The sequence below is a fragment of the Pithys albifrons genome, chromosome 12, assembly GCF_047495875.1.
Source record: "Pithys albifrons albifrons isolate INPA30051 chromosome 12, PitAlb_v1, whole genome shotgun sequence".
NCBI classification, from domain to species: Eukaryota; Metazoa; Chordata; class Aves; order Passeriformes; family Thamnophilidae; genus Pithys; species Pithys albifrons.
This window is the reverse complement of record NC_092469.1, coordinates 9,950,998-9,975,619: the sequence shown is the minus strand read 5'-3', so window position 1 is coordinate 9,975,619 and position 24,622 is coordinate 9,950,998. Positions and strand designations below refer to the sequence as shown.

The 24,622-nt window shown below is 38.0% G+C and overlaps 1 long non-coding RNA gene across 1 annotated transcript in view; it reads left to right on the top strand.

Moving 5' to 3' along the window:
• LOC139677694 (uncharacterized) overlaps positions 1-24,287 on the top strand; it is a 32,442-nt gene extending 8,155 nt beyond the window's left edge. Inside the window, exons 2-3 of the long non-coding RNA XR_011698906.1 lie at positions 16,303-16,347; positions 24,220-24,287. This is a non-coding gene — a long non-coding RNA (uncharacterized lncRNA). The remainder of the gene's footprint in view (positions 1-16,302; positions 16,348-24,219) is intronic.
• Positions 24,288-24,622: the final 335 nt, after the last annotated feature.

The window sequence follows — 24,622 nt, the reverse complement described above, 5'->3', positions numbered from 1 at the left end:
AAAGTTAAAGACAGTCAAGTTGCCAAACCCTAGTACTGAACAAAGACATTTTTAAGATTATTTCTGTACTATTCCTTTCGTTCCTTTTTTTTTTTTAAGAAGTGTAGCTTAGCAAAATTCTATCATAGCCTTGAAAGTTTGTGCAGACAGAAGGTTGTTAGCAAATGGAATTATGTGCAGAAAGGCTTTAGTCCCTACAGCCCTTATATAAGAACATCTGCTTGAATTACAGGCCATACATAAATTGTATGTGTGCTTGTTTTTGTTACAGATCCTTCCCCTCAACCCTCTGCCCCCCACATCTTATATGATACTCTGAAAAAAAAACAAAAAAAACCCAGAAAAACAAACCACCAAACCCCAAAACAATAGCTAATTAGTACTTTGAGGGCCCTGCCCCCATTAGAGAAACTTGATATGTTTACTAAAAAAATAATTATGAGATTCCATTCATAAATCTTCAGCAATGTCAGCATTATCCTGATGGAATTATGATGTCCCAGTACAAATTGTCTGACCTGCTTTATGTTCCCCAGCACATAATTAAGGTGGTGGTGTGTTAAAAGGAAGTAATTTTGTTCAAAGCTTTGGCACCAGTCGTGCAATGTCTTTTGCTCACATTACTAACAGTTACCAGCCAATGCAGGGAGCTCACCATGTTTGACTCTGAGATTAGACATGGCCCTGTAGCTCTGAGCACAAGGCTTTGAGCAACACATGCAGAACTTAAAATAATGTTCTGTGTAGTGACTTTGTCAGGATTTGGGTTTTGCTCTCTTGAGGATTTGCCTGAGCAAATAAATTAATGAATGATGACAAGAAAAGCTTAAAAACAACAAGCTTTAATTTTTTTTCCACAGGTAGTTTGAAACATAACTTGCTTCCTTTCTTTGTCATCTTTGAAGGTTCTTGCTCTTTTCTTTGAAGATAGAAACTTGAAGAGACTCTCTAACAGGCTTTTGAAACTTCTTAGCAAATTGAATTTTATTATCAGAGTGCATATTCTGCATACTGATTTTAGAGGACCATAGTAGAGTACGATTCTAGAGAAAATGCCAGTGGCAATATCAGATCCTGATCCAACAAATAGCTAAGACTGTTCCTCGCTGTGGTTCTGGAGTGATCACATTGACATTGACAATTGCAATTTTTCTTTAAAATTCAGTCATCCAAGTGTCTTCCTTGACATTTGCAGTCACTGAGGAAGACTCCAAGCCTCTCGACTGTAACTTGGGTCTAAGCCTTTACAGATTTAGATTTTATGAGCCTTTCTCACAATTTTTCAGTGACTTCCAGCCAAAATTCATATTTGCAAACTTTCCTTACAGGTTAGATTGTAGGATTTGGTTGAGTATAAAAAATTTAAAAAAAAATAGTAAAAAAAAAAGGCATTGTTACTAACAAGGTAAATTTATTTAAATGTAATATTTTTATCCCTGTGAAGCACTCAGCCTTGAGCAGATGACAGGGAAATCGCTACTGTTACTTTAGTACTGGATTTGAAATACCCAGTGCTTTCAACACTGTGAAATTGCCTCTTGTCTTCATCGGTCTTGAGCTCATACCTGTAATGACGACTTCTTTTTGGTTATTAATCATTTTATTCACTAGGAAAAACTTCTGATTTATTTATTTTCTTTGAGATGTCAAAGGAAATTATATCAATGATGATTAATTATAGAATCAGCAAAATAACTGTAGCATGTAGGATTAATAATAGTGGCTTTGATAAAGTTGATTATAAACTGCAGTTAGTTTATTGCCCAGGAAAAAAAAGCCTTTTCGTTTAAAATTTTCATAGTTCTACAAAGGTTATGTCTCTAAAGAACTATGAATACAGTTTCTGTTTATAAGTCAAAAATACACACACTCTAATTCCTACTCCAGTTAGTACGTGGTCTAATGTTTACATTTGTCAAAAGGAAGAAATAGCTCTGTGTCTAGAAGCATGTGCTCATATTTGAGCTTGGCTGGAACTTTCCCCTTAAAGTCAGGAGAACATTTAACCCAGGATTAGTTTTAGTTTGTCTTTCCAGCTAGTTACATGGCCTGAGTGTATACATTCCCATGTCATCATTTTTGTTGACTCTGCCATTTTTTTACATGATGTTCTAAGATTTCAGTAGAGCTTGTAAGATATATTTTGATGTCATTGGATCTTCAACCTATTCAAAATAGAATAATAACCCAAAATATACATTTTAAAGCAATTTCCCTTCTGTGAGATGGTACAACACTGCCCTTTCTGCTCTGTTCTCTAAATGAAAACTTGACTGAAAGATCATAGAGATTCCTTGTAACTTGTATTGTCCATTTCAGCCAGTCCGAAGGAAACAGGCATTTCCTTTCTGCATGTTTTCCTACTGTTCATTCAAACTTATAGTTAAGGATCCTAAATAAATATAAACACATCTAAACATATAGAAATGAATTATTAAGAAATCCGGATTTTAATTATCTTAAAGCAATGTCAACTTGGGTTTTTTTTAATTTTGTTGTTTCTGAAGTCTCAGAAATACACCATTGGACAGATTGTCTTCTGAGGCCAAAATTAACTGCTACTCTTTTCTGTAAAATATTAATTGCTGAGTAATTTCCATGCAAATATGCTTGCAATTAATAATTACATTGCAATGACTTGGCTGTTTATAGCCTGTAAATTGAAGCATTAGGTGTATGCGAATATCTTGACTACAGTGGGAAATGTAAAGACGCTGCTTAGTAATAAAAGCTGTCTTATTTAATTAGCAGAATGTTACATATCCTGTTTCCTTCTAAACACCATAGGGTCTCCTCAACATTCACAGGGGTGGTGTTGACTAAGCAGTCTGTTGCATTGCAGATTACAGGAAGCCTTGTACTTAAAATTACCATTTGAAATAAAACAGAACAAAAATTTTGCCAAGTGTAAGTGAGACTGTGGCTAAGCCATTTGAAAAGTAAAGCTGAGGAGTGGCAGGTCATCAGGGTGACATTAATTTCTGAGGAAAGGTTCAGAGTGGCTCAAACTGCTTGACAAATAGTCTGGGTAGAAAAAAAACTGACAAAATCTTTTCAACACCATGTTGAAATACTTCATTTTCAAAATGTCAAAATGGTCTGATATTTTAAAATGCTTCAGTTTCTACATTGTGATGGAAGCCAAGGAAATAGAAGGCCAAGTTCACCAAAATACCTGGGGACCGTGTCCTCTTACTAAACAAATACCATGAAATGCTTTGGCTCAAGCACATCTCAGTCTTCCTGCCCTCCAAGACTGTCCTCACCCTTCCACAAGACAATGTGTTCTCTAATTCTTATTTTGGCTGTGTTCCACTTTGCATGGTCACCTTTTGTATCACTGAGTAGAGGAGGAACCCTTCTCACACCCTGGTAGTTCATACATATGGCAGAAAAGCCTGAATTTCTGCCCATGCACTGAGTCTGGCAGAGGCTGAACTAAGGGCTCTCAAGGAACTGTTTTACCTCCCCAGCATCAGTTACTTTGGGGTAGTGAAACATCCTTAGTCCTCTTTTTGTGTGTAGTATTTAAATGTTTTTTGCTGAAGGGAATGGAAGTAATCATAAGCTATATTTGGAGTGTCATTAGGTAATTATCCCTGTTTATGTTGGTATTTTTTTTCCTTTTCTTAGTTTTCCCAAATTAAATTTTCTTTATGTAAAGATTTTTTCTAACTTATTTCATTTGTGATTTCTAACTTGTCACTTGAAAATTAAAAATGATCAGTATTTTCATATTCCTTCCTCTGATGGTTAAATCTTCAAATACCACAATGTAACAAGATTCCATACTTGGACTGATGGAATTTGTCAGAATGTGTTGAGGATCAGAATTTATCTCTACACCTATTAGGTTGCTGTCTCAGTAGGTGTCAGTCAGCATAGCTCCACTCATGTCAGAGCTGTTTTATACTAAGCAGGGGATTGACTCACTATATTTTGACTTCAGTTAGATAAATTATGAATAGGTGTGCTAGTGGGTTTGGGGTTTTCCCCACTAATTTTAATAAGTCCTCACACACTGTTATCCATCTACTTATCTAAAACAGACATAAATAATTTCATTGACTCATATAATATATTCATAAACATAAGGTAATTAATGTAAGTTTCTGAAAGACTGAGATCTAGTATTATAAGTCTGGTACATTTTGAAAAATAATAGTATCTGTGCTATATATATATATTCATGTGTATGTTGTGTGTTTGTGCATGTACAACTTTACAGTGTTAAAAATCATATTTTCTCTCCACCTCTCAATTGAACAAGACAAAGAAAAAACAAAGTAAACTTAGCTTAAAGTAATTATATTACCCTCCATTGAAACAGTGGTATAATCATGTCACTAAGAAACAGCTACAGGAAACTTATTTCACTTTTTTGAGAGTTTTGTCATCTTCAACTGGATAATTGAAGACAGTGAGTCAAAACTGTTGCAGATCAATATTATATGGACTTCATAAAAACGAGGAATTTATGTGTGTAACAGATTATTTCATAATATTGTCAATCTGACATCTTCCCATTCTGTATTAAAAAAATTTCCCACATTGGAAAGCACATTATCACTTTTATGAAAACAAAACGCATATTTATTTTCTAAAATATTTTTAAAGAGTTTCATAAGATTAGTTCATAAAATGCTAGACTGTGCCCTTTCTCTTTTTTTCTCATCTTTTCCATCTGCTGAAAAAGTATGTGTCAAATACCACTAAATCAGAGTAGCCATGGTGCATCAAGCTGAAAAGTGCAGGCCACACCTCTTACATAGTGCTAAGAGTCCAAAATCCTGTTTTCAGCCCATTGATGATAGCCTTGTACTTGTGCCTGGTTAAATTTAAATATATATCATGGTTCAAATTACAATAAAAATGGGCTTTTCTGAGTCAGAATCTCTTAACTTCTCTTCCAAAGTCCAATAAATTCAGAATACTTTGGATTACATTCAATGTATTAAAGGTCAAGTCTTTAAATGCATAGTGAAATAGGTTTTTCTTCAGCCAAAAGCTGTGATAGGCCTGTTAAATTATATCCCACTACAAGGCTGCTCAACTATCACACAGGCTCTGACCTCTTTTTGTAATGCAAGCAGGGAGTCAGCATTGCATCTGCAGCCTTGGTAGCCAACCATGTCCTGGGCTGCATCCAAAGCAGGGGGAGAGAGGGGGTCCTTCATCTCCTCTCATGAGACCCTGCCTGCAATGCTTCACCCAGCTCTGGGGTACCCAGCAGAAGAAGGGTGTGGACCTCTTAGACTAAGTCCGGAGGTGGGATGTAAGGATGATCTGAGGGCTGCAACACCTCTGCTATGAAGGCTGGCTGGAAGAGTTGGGGTTGTTCAATCTGGAAAAGAGAAGGCTCTGGAGAGACTTTGGAGACCCTTCCAGTGTCCAAAGGGGCTGCAAAAACATTGGAGAGGGGCTTTTCACAAGGGCATGGTGCGATAGAACAAAGGCGAATGGCCTTAAATAAGAGTAGGTTTACATTAGATGCTAGCAAGAAATTCTTTACTGTACGAGTGGTGAGGCCCTGACACAGGTTGCCCAGAGAAGCTGTGGCTGCCCCATCCCTGGAAGTGTTCCAGGCCAGGCTGGATGGAGCTCTGAGCAACTTGGTCCAGTGGAAAGTGTCCCTGTCCATGGCAGGGGTCTGGAACCATATGATCTTTAAGGTCCTTTCCAACACAAACTATGCAATGATTCCATGATTCTGTGATTTAGAGTCATGGAGATATAAGTTGGTATGTCCAGTAATTGTCACAGGAATTGAGTTAAGCCCTTTTCAAATGTCACTAAATGTGCCTTTTGAGCCTAGATGGTCTTGTAATTTTGGGTCCCACCCCCTATAAATCTAGTGAATAAATTAGTTTTCAGTAAGATATGATTTATATGTTTATATGTTTTATATGGTGTTTTTTCAGTAAAATATATTAGTTATCAGAAGATACTCAGGTCATATATTATGTATCACACATTTTTCTTAAGTTACAGTAGATTCCTGCCAGCTTATATATAAAAAAAATTGATGAGTGATCAGTCTAATAAAAATAAATGGGGAGCTCCAACTGATCCCAGGTTGAAGTCCTTTGCTGGTATATTTATAATATCCAGGTAGTTTAAGAGAATGAGAGATTTATACAGCAAATGATTTCACAGCTTTTTTCTGTTTGACTCGGCATATTTATGCATGAGAAGTTAATTTATGTTCTTAACAAGTTTGCATATGTACCTTTTTGTATATAAGGTGAAATGCCCCTTTAAGAAATGAAGTCAAGCCTTTACTTTGAGTGCAAATCTTTGTTCAACTCAGTTTTGTATTAATTGTAAATATTATGCATGTATATAATACAATTTTGAGAATTTTATTGAAGATAGCATGATTCTAGGCAAAGTACCAATTTAAATTTTTTTTATTTTTCACTAATGATTTGATTGTTGCATTTTAGTGGGGTTTGTGACACATTTTTTCTATGAACTTCAACAATACGATGTGACTGAAATAAGCAGTACTGTTGAAATGAGAATCTATCTAAAGAATCATGGTATTACTTTCATAGTATTTCTTCTACTTCCCCTTGAAGTCAGAAGTCAGTATATAACGCTTTAATTTTGTAAGACATGTTGGGGATGATGTAATACAATGCCATATTCATTGGTTTGTGGTGGCTCACGTATGGACATTATATGAGAAGTCAGAAACAGAATCTCAGTTTCAGCTTTGATACAGATGTGTCCTTGAAAAATACAAATGTCTCGATGCTCAGGACCTGCCTTGACATCCAGTTCTGTGTGGCTTAGGGATTTTTAACTCTCTTTCCATGGATCTTGGTGCATGGTCTGCTACTGGCTCTTGCTGGCTGCTTTGTGCAAACTGAACCCAGCCAAGCAGCTGCAGGGGGTGTATTGTGCAGAATGTGTCCTTGGTGGCTCTCAACAGCCTTTGAGCCAGTCCTCACTTGCCTGTGAGGACAGAGTGTGAGCTGGGAGAACTTGGACTGTGGGGCACTGGGCTTGACTCAGCTCCTCCTGGTTTGATTCTTGGATCCCCCAGTGTGTCCATGGCACTTTGGTAACTATGAGCTTCCCCTCATAAGTCTGCAGCAGCACTTTCCTGTCCCTCAGCAGTTATGGAGACAAGAATCAGTTTATGATAATAAGATGTTTAATTTCTACTCTACTGAGGAACTTAAAAGCACTTCATGTAGATAGCTCTGCCTCTTCTTATCTATCACAGGGAGAAGTTGGTGCTTAAACTTCTCCCCTTTGTGTTCAAACTTGTGAAAATTCAGTGACAGTTTTGTGTGCTGCCTCCTAACCTTTGGCCACTGAAGCAACACATCAACAGTAGGCCAAGAACAAAAATATGTCACAAATCCATATGTTTTTGAAGCAATAACATAGACAAACAGGCAAGATATTGAGCTTTGCATAGCCCATTAATGTTTAGGTTTAAGCCATTTCAGATTAATAACTTCTATTGTTTTTTCTCCATATAGGAAGAATCATATTTTTGTGTAACATCATAAAATGCAATTGGAATCAGTTTGGAAGCATGACAATCATCAAGCTGACTCAGTGCTTCTGGTCATTTTCTTCTGATTCCGTATTCCAGAAAAACCCAACAGATACAAGTCATGTATTTATGGGAAAATATTAGACACAGTCTTTGATCTGTGATTTTAAGGAATGCAGACTAGCTAATTGGGATGTGTGTGTGTGTGTGTGTGTGTGTGTCTCTCTCTGACAGAAAAATCTCTGAAGTTCTTTATAGCTTAGTGTGTACCTTTGAAAAGGCCTAAGCGTCTTTCAGATGCACTTTCCATAAAAGAGAGTTCTGAAATGAGTAAGCCATGGGAGGCTTGCACTGCTCCTGTCTACCTTTACCCTCGGGATTTGCCAGTGTGGCATTGCCCACAATCACTAACTCTGTACGGTTTTTGGAAAAATTTTAGTCCCACTCCCTCCAGCCCCCAGCCAGGTGCATAATTTATATGCGGCCTCCTGGCCTTGAGGCAGGACTGCTCCCCAGTGAGCTCTCCTGACACTGTAGTACATCCTGCCATGAGTTTGAACATCACTAAAGACACTTCTTCCCCCAGAGGAAATAATGGCTTGCAGTAACACAGCTTGTTGTGAGATCTTGTTGGAAATCCAAACATGTGGCAGTTTACGAGTGTCAGCAGAAATGTTTGGACTCGTGTGGCAATCCGTGCTGTGCGTTGGATGTTGGAATCTGACCCTTCGGCTCTGCCACAGTGGTGTCCCAGGAAAGCCATGGAGGGTTGCCTCTATACTCTTGTCTATTTACTTTCTTTCCCTAATATAATGGAACATAGTTTACCTGTAAAGCAATTTGTACATGTTTTGCCTGTAGATTATTTTTCACAATCTGAAATCCTGCCTAAGGCCTTTTTATTTTCTTTTATCAATCAATTTTGATTTTTTTTCTTTGTCCACTTAATGCTTTCTATACAGAATTCTTGACTAACTGAATTAGGGTTGCAAAGTAAGAGGCAGAAAATGGTAAAGGCTATAAATTTATTTTTTTTCTTTTTCACCCCAATCTTTTAATAATTAGTATTTTTTCATAAGAATAAATTTTTTTCCTACAGAAGGTAAAACTCAATTTCTAAAAATTTCTAAAATCCAATTTGAATACCTGTGTTTTGCCTAATTGGATCTGAAAGTAAGATAGATCTCAAGCTGTTTCATGACAACACAGACTTTGCATTCAGCCTTGAAAAAGTGAAATAGAGTTTCTGGTTATTCCTATTAAAAACAGCATAAATAAACCTGAGCACACTGCTGTGTAACGTTCAAGTAGAAAATAGTCTTGTTACAGACTGACTTGTCTGAAGCTTGGGTTTGGCATGTTTAGCATGTTTTACATCATCAGTTTCTGTTACAGCTGTTGGCACTAGCCTGCAACATGATTGAGAGGTTTTGATGACCTCAGCTTCTGCAGTTTATTAAGTCATCCAAACAAATAAAGAGGTTCTGTCAAGTAGCTTGCTCACAACATCTGCCTCACCTGTATATTTTTATGGTCTAGTATAATTGTAATTTGAATTTTAAGTGTCTGTTGGTGAGGGAAGGAGGGAGAAGAGAAAGCTCCTGTTCTGTGGCTGAAAGGAAAGGGGAAAAGGTGCCTTTGCTACCATTTCTACTGAATACACAATGAAGGGCTAAGAAAACAGTCTTTTAATGGCTCAAGATTTGGTCATATTGATAAGAGGATGGTTTTCATTCTGGAGATCAGTAGCAGTCTATTATTAGGATTACAAATATTGCTAAAATTTCATAGAGAGGTAGAAACAGGCTTTGATTTCATCAACTGCAATAAACAGTGAGAGAGTAATGTATTCATCTGAAGGAAGCAGATTTGCTTTATGAAAGTACATTTCCTGGGGCCAGTGGCATATCTAGTGGCTCCTAGTTCTCTGCTAGTATCCAGATGTATTCTATGGAAAGAACAATGATATTTTTAAAACAGTTGATTAATTTTTCAGAATTGGAGTTTTCAGAGGGTTTTTTCATCAGTTCTCTGCTGAGATAGGACTGATAGAGTTAGGACACAAGTGATAAATGACAAAACTTGAAAACTCAAAAGCTTTTTTATTTTGCAAATAAGATGAAATTCTTTAATTTTCATATGTAAATCTATGCGGTGTGGTGGTAAAACTGGTGGTTTGAGCCAGGCTGAAATTAGAGTGAAAACAGCTTTCCTGTTGGTATCTCAAAACCTGTGTCAGGTAAGTAGGTTTTGGCACAGTGGGAAAAATAGAATACCAAAGCAACATTAAGTGACTTTGGTGATGACCAAAACCTTATTAAAGCAGAAGTCATTTAGATTTACCACAGTGGAAAGTCTACACCAGTTTCCATTCACCCACATGTGTTGCTTGGAAGTGACTGTGTGTGGCTGTTCCGCCCCAGGATGAGCCCTTGTGCCTGGCTGTCAGTCAAACAGCACTGAAGGTTACACTCAGTGGGCAGGAAAGTGCAGACTAAATGCTCCTATTCTCTTTTTGCTTTGGGAATTACAACATAGCACACAATGCCTCGTAGGTGCTTGTACCAGCTGATTCTTATATTTTCAGAGGAAAATTACATGAAGTCAATAGCAAGAACTTCATAAAGCCTCTTAGTGTGGCCTTTGTGTATGATCACTCTGTGGCAGTGCCCCTGCTTTAAGTACATTATGCCATATCTTCTTGGAGAAGATCCAGCTCACCTAGATTATCTGATGTTGGCCCTAGGAGGCTGTGGGAAATGTGTCTTCCTGGCAAGTTAAGGTACTACTAGATACCACAAATATGAGATGCAGCTAAAGATAAATACGTTTTTAGATAAAATCTTGTAATCCCTGTGCTATGTCTCTGAGCTAAACTAGGAACTTTGCATTTGTGTGTGTGTAAATTCAAAAAGATGATCTTGAATAGGCAGTCAATGAATTTGGGTTTCAGTACTGCAGACCTCAGTGAGTTTTGTTTAGATCACATTCTAGAGATCACATATGGAAATGCAGCTTGCTGTTTTCTTACGGAGCACAAGGGAGGGTCAGAGTACCCTGAGTCATGACAGAAAAAGCTCTATTTACTCTTAAGTTAGGAATTTGCTATGTAGTAGTTAGGACTATCCTATCACCATCAAGAAAATGCTGGCACAGGCCACTAAAATTAGTCTGCTTGGCTGGGTATCATTCTGTGGGAGTTTGCAGTGATGCCAGCCACTCAGAAGTGCATCAGAAGTTGTTTTAAAGTACTGAAAAGCAGGGTGTAAACAGTGAGCAAATACATGAGTAAATGAAGAATGAAGCTGTCATCACCTGTCCTTCTGTGGAAGCAGGAAAATACATGTTGTAAAATGTGTCTAAAAGCAGAACTCACTTTTATTTGCTGTCTCAATGAGTACCCAAATTTCAGAAATCCAAAGTTGAACATGTTAAAATCCACCCTCACAGTATGTCTGTTTAAGCTGCCTCAGGAATAACCGTTATGGAAAATGAGGAAAAAAAGGAGACACATTGTCCTTCAAGTCAATATTTTCCTTATGGTTTTAATTCAGGTCCTGGTCATAAGCTAATGGGATTTATTTTCCTTTGACTTCCACGATCTTTGAATCCAGTCTCTAACATGCACAGATTCATGAAAAGCTGGGGAGCTTGTTTATTCCCAAAGTGAAGCAGTCTTACAGGCATTTCTCTTTTTCTTCTAAGGCTACCCTTTTCTCTTTGGAGTAAAGGTATGGGCAATAGGCCATGCTGCAGTGTCTGGGACCATCTGCCAACACAAACAGAAAAAAATTAATTATGAATAGTGTCTTCCCATGCTAAATCATTTATTGTAAAGGAGTTTTTCAGCTTGTTTGTAATGGCTGTAGCCTAAGGGTTCACACTGTATAAATTGCTTGATTACAGGATACAGAACACTTCTAAATAGGCCTCAGACGATTAGAAGAGGGGAAAGAAATTAAAAAGGCCATTTCCCTTTAGGTATGCAAATGGATTGCAGAACAATAGACAAAGATATGAAAGACCATGATAAAACATACTCTCTTTTTCTTTTACCTTAAATTATGTACTAGGCGTGTAGCAAGCTTCATTACATGTGTCAGCTGAGATGTGAATTGTTTCATAATTGAAACAATGCTGTTGCCAGATAGTGCATGTTAGATTTCAAGAAAAACTACCAGTTTTTATGTCCTCGAGCAATTTGGGGTTTGCTGCCTAAATCTGTCTTAGCAATGGTTACATTCTGACCTTGGTTTAATTTAACTCTGCCTACTTTAGCCTCTTTGATCTACCTCTGAAATAGTAAGGGCTAAATTTGCTTTTGTCACACTAGATCCTCCTCTCAAGTTGTAGTTACTTGTCTGCATCTCCAGAACAGCTATTGCTGGTATTTTACTGCCCGTTTGAAGGTAGCTGGGTGTGTTTAAGCAGTTAGGGGAACAGCAGGATCCGTCTCCTCCCTGGATGTCACACTCACACAACCCGTGCATTCCCTCCTTCCCATACACTGAAACACGTGCGCATCTGTGTGGGTCAAGCATCTGCCTATTTCCTGCAAGCTTGAATATTTGGGCAGATACAAATTCATGTTTCCTGGTACTAAAGTAACTTGAATGTTTTAATAGCCAACAGCAGCTTCTAAAGAATTGAAAGGTGAGAGGTGATAGGTTTTCCCTCATGTCTGACTGAAGGGTTGGTTCGGCAGCCAAATCGCTGTGTCGCCAGTATGCAGCAGATAAAAGGTGCTGAGAATCACCAGATGAGGTTAAAAAAACACCAGATTTAAAAATAGTAGATTTAAAAATCACAGATTTTTAAAGTTATGAAACTTCTGAAATCTCATTAGTCTGCTATATTAAGCATTTAAGATTTTCTTTACAAGTATGATGTGTCACAAATAGCAGGGATTAGGACCCTAAAGCCAACCTCTGATGAATTTTTTCAGATAGTCAAAGCTAGAATTCTCCCATAATTATAAAAGGCCATGACCTGAATATAATATTTAAAGGTTGTTCTAATGCTATCAGATCTGAAAACTGCCTACTATTTCAACTGACTGCATTTTACTGTATTCCTTAGAACAGCACAAGGACAGCAAGTTTGGCCAGTGGGAGTTTATGAGAGCTGAACTATGTATTACAGTCATGAGGAGCTCAACTACATCTGAGAACCAGTGATGTTTTGGTGTGTCTTTGAAAAAAAAGTCACAATTAAGATTCAGGAATTGGTCAGGTATAATATTTTTAGATAAATATCTTGTTCTCCATTAGACAAGTAAGCAAACAAGGAAGTGAACAAATTCTCTATAAATGTGCACTGTACACATATGTCTGGTGGGCTTTCTGACAGTACAGTCTTCCCTTCTTTCTCAATCCAGTCTTCCTCCAGAGAAGAAACTTGCAGGTGCACCTTACATGTAGAGCCCAATCCTCTGATCCAAGTGTTAAGTCCGGGACTATCCTTCCTCCTATTTGGAGTCTCTTGACCATTACAATATTTTCCCCTGGTTAGGACAGGCCATCAGGTCCGCTCCTTGCAGTGGCAGTTCTCTCAATTAGATGCAAGGCAGAAAGGAGTGCAGAGGGGGAGGGTAAGGAGAATTTTATGATGCAGTTGTCTGAGGCTTGCAAGAGCTGTAAATTGGGATTTAGAGTGATATCACTGTTCTTTCATTTATTTCACCAAGTAACAAGGGAAACAGCACTTTGAATGTAGTACTAATGAATAAATAATGCACTCATTTGAAAGCTGGAGTTGGGATTGAGAAATATATTCAGTATTTTTTAGTGGGCCTGAAGTTCCATTAGTGTGCTGGATCAGAGGGAGGAACCATACAGAGGGAAGCATATGATGCCAGTGTGGCCCTGCCATCTGCCCCAGCCAAGAGGGAGGCAAGCACAGGTGTTCCTTCCACAGCTTTGCTTGCAGTGTCTAGGCTCCCCATGCTTTGTTGAACTTCTATCACCTGAGGGATTGTGGGGAAAAAAGAGAATATTAGGTTAAATAATGTCTGAACCTGTAATTCCTTTTATTTAGCATCCACACACCTCTTGCCTCAGGCTTGGGCTTGGTTGTGTCCTGTGAAGTCCTTGGCCTTCTGGAACAAAACACAGAAAGGGGTCATCACCAGTCCCTCTAGGGAAGCTCTGACCACTTTCAGTGCTCTGTGGCCATGTCCTTGGGCTGTTTGATGAACTTTGTAGAGATAGTTCTGGTCCATTTGGTTGCCACTCAACAGTACTGTCACTGCAGTAATATGGAAGCTTTCTGGATTAGATGTAACAGTCTGGGGCCATAAAACATCAAAGATGATGAGGGAACAAAGCACTTAAAAGTTACTTGTCCTAATAATTTCTCTTTACTTCACTCTGTCCGTTTTCCTTTATGGTGCTTTCCAGGAAATCGTCCTTTTCAGGAAATTGTCCTCTAAGGGATTGGGTAGACCTGCTTACAGCTGTCCCTTGGTTGCCCAGGGTTTCTCTCTTGGTTCAGTTGCAACAAAAACAAGCTATAATTTACTGCCTTGTGCAGCTCCAAATACACTGTTGCTGATTACTTTTCCTAATAATTTGGAAACAGGGTGTGCATCTTTTCTGTCTTCTGTATAACTGGCTAATAGAATCTGTAAAGCTGTGATGAATATTTGTGTTGTTTTGGAGGAGTATCTTCCACAATTAGGAGTCTGTGGAATTTCCCCTCCTCCCTTCTATGGATTGGAAATTCTTGATGAATAACTGAGATCACGTCACAATGGAATGAAATCTGTGAAATATTATTAATTTGTTTTAGAAATGAGGACATTTGTAAGCCATAACATGGACTTTAAAGTTGATCCTGTCTGGCAGATCAGCTGCTAGGATCCGTGGTTCATGGATGCAGTCATTTCAGGATCACTATCATCATTCAGACATGAAAAATATTTTTAAATAGTTATGTAACAGATTTAATTTTTATAAAATGAATATTTGCTGTTAGCATCAACAAATACATTTCATTTCATTTGATGTTTGTGTTTTTCCTCATTCTTAACTATTAGATAGATGAAAAGCTTTGAATCCAGTTTGAAATATGGTATTATATATCCTACATTAGGTATCTTTGAAACAGCATGTGTGGGTGTTTATGACAGTTTTGAAGATTGATGATTGACAGTCACTCCCATAAAAAGTAGTAATATGAAGAATCACTTGTTTCAAGAATGCTGAGAACATTCTTTACTTTCATTTTTATTCCTTCTTTTCTGAAACCTGAAAAATAGTTTTATTTTTTAAGAATAAGAAAATATGAACAAAAAGGCACTCCATTAAGCTAATTACTATTTTTTTATTTGACTGCATGTTCTGAAAAACCAGCTCATGTTCTGCCTCCTAATGTTATATAGAATGCTTTTTCAGGTCTTGTTTATTGTAAACTCAATACTACATGATCCCTCCTACTCCACAAAACCTTGGAAAGGCAAAGCAACTAGAAAATCAATGTCAGGAAAAGGTGATTTTGTGTAGCAATCCCTTCCACAGTGAATGTGAAAACCATCAGAAAGCAGCATCCTCAAAAGTGATAAGTAGCTTTGGCTTCTACCCACACTTCACACCTTCTCCTCTCCCTTTTCAGTGGTGATACAACACTCTGTTTCTACTCTAGTCATTATATGTTATTATATATTGTGGTCTTATTGTTTAGGATTGACTGGAATCTTAAAATGCTTTTTCATTTATTTTAATCTTCAGTTTTGTGACAACATTTCCCCCGACCCCCCACCCTGGAGTTTGTTGCTCTTTTAGGTTTCATGTTTGGAGGTAGAAGGGCAATGTATCAAAGCAAAAGCTGCTGCTGATGAGTGCATTAAATTATCTTTGCTATCCATTAGAGGATTTTTACAGGTGAAATGAGTTTTTATCATAACATTTAAATTTCAGTCTCTCTAATGTTTAGACTGAGCCTTTTTGTTTACTCATTGAGTTTTCAGGGGATTCAACTGGTTTTGATGCAAAACAGTCATAAATTTTATCTTGTCTATTCCATGTCCCTCTTCGCTATAGACAGTTTTTATTAACTAGTCATAGAGCCTAGAATTATACAACTAGGAAATTGCTATATAGCTTATTAGAAATGCTAAATGATGTGCCCCAATTTATAAAAATAAGTTCCTTTCTCACGCCCTTTTCTGCCAAGAGATAGATCTTGTCCATCAATGTTCTACTTAAATTGCACCACATGACACTGGTGGTACTTACATAGACTTTGAGGAGTACTGGCTTGTGCTACTACTGGGGTTTTAAGCGGGGACAATTAATTTTTATTTTGTGAATATGAAGTGAGAAGACACCTATCTGTAGACTGTTCCTGCTCAGCATGTTGATAAATGAGATGTTAAGTGGGGGCAAATAAGTACAGCTCCCACATACTTCTTACAACAGCTTAACCTTTAACATACCAAATTTAAAAAAAGAAAGAATTCGGATTCCATGTCTTGAAAACTATTCTTTTCAGTAGGGAATCAGATATGTTTAGCAAGTAGAGAAGATCTACTTCCATTTTGACAGGTAGAGTACTTATATAAAGAGATAGACAACTGCATCTAGTTTATAGGAGGGTGGAACAGAAATCTAGGTAAACTTCTAGCTCTGCCTTTGCCCTGCTTAAACTGCAGTCCCTATTCTACCTTTGACTAGAACCTTTACCTTCCTCAAAAAGTGCTTTGATACCTGTTGAGAAAGGAGGATCTCTAGGATCACAAAAAAATACTGTTGGAATAAAGATAACAAAGATATTTTCTTGTTGTCTTACAGGACAGGTAACTTCTCAAATTGTGCATTTGTGGAGAGAATTAAAAGGTAAGATCCCTACTGTGTATCTATGTTTCTTAACCTAACCTTTTCATGTTCAAAATGGTGGGAATTACATCACCTCAAATAACATGTTACTTTTAAGGCTTTCTAAGTCCTATTTCTCGATTGATTTGGACATACATACCTGGGAATTAGGAGGAAATTCTATGTAGGACTCCTCATGTTAGACAGATTGCAAATAACAACCAGGCTCTGCATAAATGAAACATTTCTACAAGTTTTGTGATGAAGAAATTGTGTATGTGGCAGTCTGAAACCCTTTATGCTTACTATATACAGTAAAAAGCACTATATATTTCTAGGCTATGGGCACTTTCACTCACATTTTGTGAAAGGGAGCAATACACCACAATTTCAGTTAGCTCCTGGGTGATATCTTTGTGTGTCTTACTAGGAAAAATGTGGTAATGTGTTGAAAGATTAATAAATAACTTGTGAGAAACCTTCATTACTCGCATACGCTGAATGGCCCGTTGTCCTCCCTCCATGGTAAGACTTCATCATAGTATGAATCACTCAACAATCCTGTATCAACATAACACAGGTAGCATATGCCTTTATGTTTCAGAAGAGTGACAAACATGGTATTTTACAGTGCTGTGCATGACTGATGACGGAGGAATAAGTAGGAGTAGGAAGTACACTGGAGTTATAAAGACTTGTTTTAAATGAAACCTTAAAAGCAACCAGCTAGCAAAGTTTATTTTCTGATTGTTTTGTGCTTCTGAGAGTGGGAGCGAAAACTAGGCATTATTTCAGTCCTCATGACTGTACTTTCCTGGCATGCATATACAGGAGGACACAATTTATTTTTGGTTTTATATTTGAAAACTAGGCACTTAGGTTGACCTGAGTCATCTGTATCCAGTTTTGCAAACCAGTGTCATTGTAAGGTTTCGTCTTGGAAAGATTGTCTACTGGTGAGGCTCAAACTCTGCAATTTTTTTCCCGTCATGTTCTGTGACCTCTTTGTGAATTTAGTGACTTAAGATACACAAAACAAAAGTTGCCAGGGAAAAGACAGCCTTAGATACAGTTCTACTATTTCTTATGTAGCACAACTGATTTAAGAGACTGTTGCCAGCCTCACATCTGTCACCAGCATTTCACAAAAGCTTTCAAACCTAGATCAGTTTACTACCAACTTTATAGCATGACTTCTTAAACAGTTGGAATGGTACAACTCAGAATGAAATAAATGACAGCAGGAGATGGGAACAAGTGTACCAGAGCAGGAGACTTCCTTTTGGGAAACTGAGCTGAGGTGTGCTCATACTCATCCTGTTGGTTAACCTCCACTGATGGCAGAAACCAGCACAGGGAGGATGCTGGAGCTGTTCCTGCAGACAGTGTCAGACCTTGGGTTGATGTATATGAGCTCCCACCTATAGGCTAAACATGGTTTATCTTTGCACATTTATCTTTAGTTGATTTGCTGTCCTTTCTTTCTCAGTTTCCATGCACACCAATCCTAAGTGTGTTAGGAACATTTATGTGTTTGGTAGTAGACCTAAAAATATATATGTATATTCAAATAGTTGATCAGATATTGGCACAAGGAAATTCTTCCAGGCACATTGTTTCAATACTGATTGTTTCACACGTTCATGTGAAATGTCTCAATCCACTTCTAAAAAACACATCTTTAAATGCCCCCAGCTTAATTTCTGAGACTGTGCTACGGGAGAAAGTAGACTTAGTGTGCTTTGGAAGAGCAGTTTTACTAAAGTAACCTTTAGGATGTATTTGAACTAGAAGAACATGTATTCTGACTAAACTCAGTTTCACATCTGATTGGAAATGACATCTATTGCTGATGCAGTTCTAGGATCTATTTTTCTTTAGTGGTGTGGTTAACTGTGGAGGTTCCTTGGCTTCTAGGTCACAGAACCTCCCTTTGCTGTGCTACTACAGATTTTTGTGAGGCCACTTCTGTAGATTTCAGCACAGAAAAGAGGATTAACTGCAGCATAGGAACTGAATTGAGCAACCAGTGTCTAAAAGGAAATACAAGAATTTCTATGCCTTACTGTCAGAGAAAAATATCAGGTAATTACACCTTGAGCAACACCAAGATTGCATTTCAGTGATTATTAAGACAACAGATATCTTTTAACTTCTTTCTCAACCATCTCTTGCCTGTAAAAGGGCAAGTTTATTGTCACACTCACTAATTACTTTAAACAGTCTTTATGCTGATTTATAGATTAACTATAGTTACAGGAAAACTGTGACCTGAACCACTGTCCAAGTGTGTTTTTATGAGTTTGGGTGTGGACAGAGAACTTGAAAATATTTATGTGTGAGAGCTGGGAAGAGGTAGAGTGAGAAAGCCTGCAGGGGTATTTTGGAGCTTTGTGCAAGTTTGGTGGTGCACATGGGCAGGTGTTGGGCTCTGAGCTTTGGCGAAATCATTCACTGAGACTGTGTGACCAATGCACAGTATGTCTGTAGCATACAAGCTGTGGTTTAAGCCTTTTGTTTGGGGGTGAAGAGCTGAATTTAGGGGTAGTTTCTTCGCTAACGAGCATCCAGTTCAAGTGTGCACCTCACTTGTTAATGTGTCTGAGCTAAAATACCTTATGACTGCACAATGATTTTTACTCTAAAAATTAGAAAGACACAAATCCTAGAGTCTCCCAGAAGTCAGGAAACACAGTTGGTATCTACCAGTTGCTCTTATGATCACTCCTTTTAGACAAATTGTGCAAACAAAATATTTTTCCTTTGTTCTGGCTAGAAAGTTCTGGCATCAGCATAGGGAAGTAACACTCACAAGATACAGCAAAATATTTCTTAGGAATTGTCCTTTTCTTATTCATATATAAATATATATGGGCGGTCCTTGGATGTAATGGAGAGCACTCTGGACTCCTAATCTCAAGGTTGTGAGTTTGAGTCTCAGTGGGACCATCCCCTGGCAGTTAAAGCCTTTCTGCCATCCGATCCCATCAGATCTCAGATGCCAAGCAGGGTCAGCCCCGGTTAGTACCGGGTGCTGTGACAGTTCCGAGGACTTCACTGTCACTGTCCAAGCTTGCTTGGCTGTGGCAGATGGACCTTAGGACTTAAACGGTGGGGCCAGTTCTGCACATGCTGTGCCTCACCTAAAAAATCCTCTGTGCAGGCTCGAAAGGCACACCCATGTGGGGAGAGCCCTTCCCAAATCTTCATTCATGAAGTCTGGCCATACATAAATATATATGCATTGTTGTACCTTGGCTTTCAAGCATCATGGGTTTGTTTAAAAGAAAAGGACACACACCTTGAAAGCAGTTGTCAAACAAAGTGCTTGAATTCCAGCTGAGCAGGATTCCCAAAAGAGCAATCCTTGCCAGTTTGTATTATGGAAAAGCCTAATTCTGACACACTCTTCTGTGGAGCATTGTCCGCACACTAAAGCAGTCTGAATTAATTCTCATGTTAGAGTCAATCAGCTTGAGAGTTTTCCTGAAGGCAGTTGTTTCAAAGTGCATGTAGTTTTAATGAAAAGCAAAGATAGCTGTTTTCAAGCATGTAGACATAGAAAGAGATTTTCCCAGAGGTTCCTGTATATATATCAAGCCATTAACAGTTAAAAAAGTAAGATTCTCTCGTGTCAAGCATGTCTGGTAAACCAGCTTCGCAAAGGCAAGAAGCTTGTCTCTCTGATCAGATCTTTTTTCCCCTTTGTCTGATGCTGTTATCTGGGCCCAACACTAAAATATTGTACTTGATGGGTTTGGTGTGACACCATTTGTCATTTTGGTGTTATCTTGTTACTCCTTGACTCCTTATTCTCAGTGAACGTTGTTTGTTTCTGTGATGGATTTGATCTTCTTCATTAAGAAATTAGGAAAGAACTTCAGTGGGATTAAAGTGCTAACCATAAACCAAGAAATTTTCAAATCTTAGAAACTTGGTGTACATGGTTCACTAACACTGAGCATTAGTATCTGCATTGTGCTTGTTTAGCTAAGGAAGTAATGAGGAAATGTTTGAGAGGTAAGCTTCTATGGGGACAGACTGTTCTTAGATTTTGTTTATATTTATTTAGTTCATAAACTAACATAATAAAACAGTTTCAGATGACATAAACTGTTTTCAAAAATTACTTTGAGAATATCCATGTAAGGTGAGTTTGGGTGTAGATGAGGACAAATCAGTATCTCAAGCGTGCCATGTATATTCTAAGATTAATAGGAAAATCTTGCAGTGTGGTCCAATTGCATCATCAATGCACCCTCCCTATTGAGGCAACTTGCTTTTGCAGCTGTTTGATATAAATTCCTTGCATATGTCTTAGTCCAGTTGGTTTATTTTTATAAACAATAAATAGCCCAACATTCCTGCAGTGTTTCCCTTCCGTTGGACAATCTCCTGGAGCCCTTTGCCATGAGGACGGTGGCTGCGCTCAGTGCCGTTTGCACAGATGGCGGCCATCGCTGGGGAAATCTCATAAATACTGGAACACGTGGACCTTTTCCTCCCCCTTCAACATGATCACAATAGATTATGAGGGCCTACAAATCACTACCAGATGATATTAAGTTGCTTTGATAACACTCTGGGTCCCTTCCGGTGTGATATTTTTCTTCATTAGAAAGGATAGCTCAAGCACACCAAATCCTCTTACTCTTTTCTCAAAATTTATAGATCTCAGTCTCTAAACTAATTGTTAGTTGCACAGCATGCCCTAAGCTGTGCCCAGACAGAGCAATTACATCCCCCGGCCCTGATTAAAGGCACAGAGGAAACAGAAGTGCAAAGAAAATGAAACACTCTTGGCTGTTTGGGCAGGATGTCATTGCTGTTGTTTGCCTTTTTTGACATTTGTTGATAAAAGTGAGAAAGGAGGTCAGTTATCCATCACTGACCCTTGTTCTGTGCCAAAGATGTGACAGGCTTGTCTCAGGCTACTGTCTCGTTTATGAAATTATAAACAAAAAGGGGTTTCTAGGCCAATGTGCTTCTTTCCTATTAGAAGCGCAATAAATTCTTCATTTTCCCCCTGCTAAATTATACTGCTTTTTGTGTCTTTTAAACTCATTTGCTTCTGTGTGTATGCCTAAAACCACAAAATATCTTTGTTCATGAATGAGCAAAGTTGTACTATGATAAAAGCTCTACAAATTACTAGAACAAGAAAAAAACTTCATTCAAGTGTTTCTGCATATTCAGGCATTTCTTATGGAATGTTTCTCACCTGTAAACTGCAGCTTTCTAAAATATGTGTTTTCCTTTTGTTATTGAAAGTAACTGTATGGCTGACTACTTGTATGGTTTAACAGTCAAAATCAAGTTTTCCAAAGGAAAAGGGGAAAGCACTATTTGCTTTCACCCAATAACTTTCTGAGGTCATCTTGTCCAAGTTTGTACACGTGAAGCAGAAGTACTTATTTTTAAAGTACTGAAGTGGCTTAAAAACTATATGCAAACATCTAAAAATCAGATGGCAGAAAGCAGCCACTTCCTTGCATTAAATCTAGGCTTGTGTTTTCAGTGACATCTCTGCTAACATTTCCAGTCTGCTGGGAGTTATCTATTTCATAGAGCAGTTTGTGGAAAAGGCACTGTATTGTATTTCAAATATTTCAGCTGAGACTACCAGAGATTTCACATTTTGAAGTCTTTGTTTAACCAGTTTCTCTAATTGCTTTATGTGATACACTAACACTGCTCCATACTAAACAGATGGGTTGTACAAAGGATCAAACCATAATCTCATGATGTCTATAAAGAATCAGAAACAAACAGCTTAAATATTTCTGAAAGTATAGATTTTTTTTCCTATTTTTTTTCTCATATTCTCTCTTTTCAAGACAAAGAGGGATTTCCTAGTCAATGACTACACCTGGTCCAATGTTTAAATGTTTGATAAACTCAGATGTACATGATAGTCCATAAGTAACATTGGTAGATGTTGCTCTCCTTTGTGGCCTGTGCACCACGACTGAACAGAAGAGAAGCTTTCAGCAGTCACTGTCTCTTAAAATGAGCAAACATCAAAGAAGTTCAGTGAACTTGAAATTATATCAGGAAGTAGATCAGACAAAACCTTACTTGTGTGCATCTGTAGTTTCCCAGTTTTGTGCTTTTAAGTGGATTTAGTTTCAAATATTCTGTCTATGGAAACTGTACACTTGCAAAACTACAGGTCACTCCCCCATGAGCCTTGGTCCCATGGACAGTTTTATTATCACTGTTGAAGGCTGACTGATTTGGTATTAGTAGAATAATACAGTAAATAAACAGCATGTCATAAATTAGAGCTTTACACTTTGAAGTCTTTGTTTAACCCGTTTGTTAATTGCTTTATGTGATACACTGACACAGATTGCTTCATGGCACAAAGCTTGGTTGCACCATGGATCAAACCTATAATCTCATTCTGCCTGTAAAAAAAAAACACATAAATATTTTTTTTTTAAAACACAACAAAAAAAAACCCTAAATAACTATTTAAACAAGGTGCTTACGGCCCAAGATCCCCACAAAACTGCTGTAACTAATGATTGAACATTGTCAGTATGGGAACTGGTGTGTTAAGGCCCTACAGATGAAATCAGAGTTGTAGAGGGTGACTTAAGATATTTGCTAGATGCAAATTGTCTCATGCTTGAACTGATCCCTAAGCTAGATCTCTTACAGAAAAGATATCTTCCCTGTCCCACTGCTTTTTTGCCAGTTTTCATTAAGCAGTGTTGCTGGAGAAGCCCTGCAGAAAAAATTCCAGTAGCCTCACTTCTGACAGATAGAGCTGTTTAGAGATATACTTCAGGTGAAGGGGAAATTTCTCTTTTCTTGGCAAAAGCTCCCATAGACTGTTCCTGTATTCCTTTCTATAACATGCTTATATATCTATGCAGGCTGGAAATCCAAGAGTCAATGGAGAAGTTTTTCTGGGTGGTAAACAGAGGGGGTGAAAACCTCTAGTTTTTCTATTCCCTTGTTGTTTAAGAACCTTGCAAGGAAAAGGAAATCCACTCTGACGTTCTCTTTTCAAGCTATCTATAAATTATTTTCTGGAACATTTCCTGAAATAAACAGAATGCACAAGATCTGACAGCTCTCCACATGTGCTTTTGGTGCAATGGGTGAGTATAACTACTGTTCCTGTAAGACAAGGCAGAAGTGAGACATTACATGCCATGTGGGAGAGGCTGTTAACAAATTGGTGGAAATGGTTACGGTTTTCAACTTGTCAAGCATCATTTTCTTAGCTTGATGACACCTTGTAAGACTAATAAATAATTTATGGGGTATCTAAATGTTTCAAATAGGAGTTTAAGGACTGAAGGAAAGAGGTCTAGGGTCTCATAGTTAATCCTATTCGAGCAGCTTCTTATTAAAACAGCCCTCCACAAATTGATTACAGCTGCAATCCCTTTTAAGAAGGATTATTTAAAAATCCCAATTATAAAGACTATTTGTAAAGAGTAAAATACTTAGTGTCAGTTTTGCATGGAGACTGTGGCTTGACTCAGTTGGCAAAAGTGGGTTATCCTTTTCCTGCCTTTCTTTTCAGGAGAATCTGCTCATAGTGGTCATTTCAAACAGTGGCTTTAACACAGTCGCTGGAAAGGTTTGCTTCTTTTCATGTCACTTGTACACCCTGGCTCTCTCTGCTGGTCCAGCTCTGATAGTCTCTAGGTTGGCCTTTGCCTCCTTTTGGACCTTCTGCTCATCTTCATCTCACATGAGGAACTGATACTTAAAGTCCAACCTAATTCAGGATTTGGTCCTGAGATCCTTTGATAGTGTTTCCCCAAAAGGGCACAGCTTCATTTTTACAATTCACATATACAACCTTCAGTAAATGTCTGTGAATCTGATGGAAACAAAGGGCTAATATGGTAGTGGTTTGTATCATTTTAGGTGCCTAAGACTACCCCTAAAAAGCTTCTTTGCACAATCCTGATGACATCAGCAGGTAATAAACTCTCCAATCAAGACATTTTAACAACTGTTTTGCAACACTGGGACCATCCAAAGGAGCAAGGAGCAGGTCAGTGGATTTGATTCTGTGGTCTATATCCAGAAACATTCTAATGATCTGACTATGCCATTATAGTTTTAAATATTCTAATGAGTTCAGAGGAATTCATATAATACACTGTGACTCCTCTAAGGACTAGTTTTCCTACAGCTAACCTGTGTAACACATCATGTTTGTGTTTTCAAATAGGGTGACCTCAGCTGCATTCAGTCAAACAAGTAATGCCCCTTCCAAAACTTCAGTCACCAGCACTGTTGCTTGAGCTGCTGTGACAAAGCTTAT